Source organism: Penaeus monodon, chromosome 34 (assembly GCF_015228065.2).
Source record: "Penaeus monodon isolate SGIC_2016 chromosome 34, NSTDA_Pmon_1, whole genome shotgun sequence".
Taxonomy (NCBI): Eukaryota; Metazoa; Arthropoda; class Malacostraca; order Decapoda; family Penaeidae; genus Penaeus; species Penaeus monodon.
Window position 1 is genome coordinate 33,652,874 of NC_051419.1, and position 294 is coordinate 33,653,167.

A 294-nucleotide genomic window follows, 5' to 3' on the forward strand; every position below is an offset into this window, starting at 1 on the left:
TCCGCTATGACCTGGCGCCAGGCGAGGGCGAACGGGAGGCGGCGAGGAAGGAGGATCGGGCCTCGCAGTCAGGAAAGGTCACGGGGCGAGATCCACGGAAGGACGGAACACGGGGAGGGGGGAATAGCGTAGTGGAGGATTCTTTGTGGATTCTTTGTGGATTCTTTGTGGATTCTTTGAGGCGTCGAGTAGGCTCTGCGTTTAGCTCGGGCTCAGGAGAGAGACGAGAGACAGGCGGAGAGGGGTGTTCCTTCGGCGTTGCAAGGATGAACCTGGATTGAGGAGTTGGTTTGC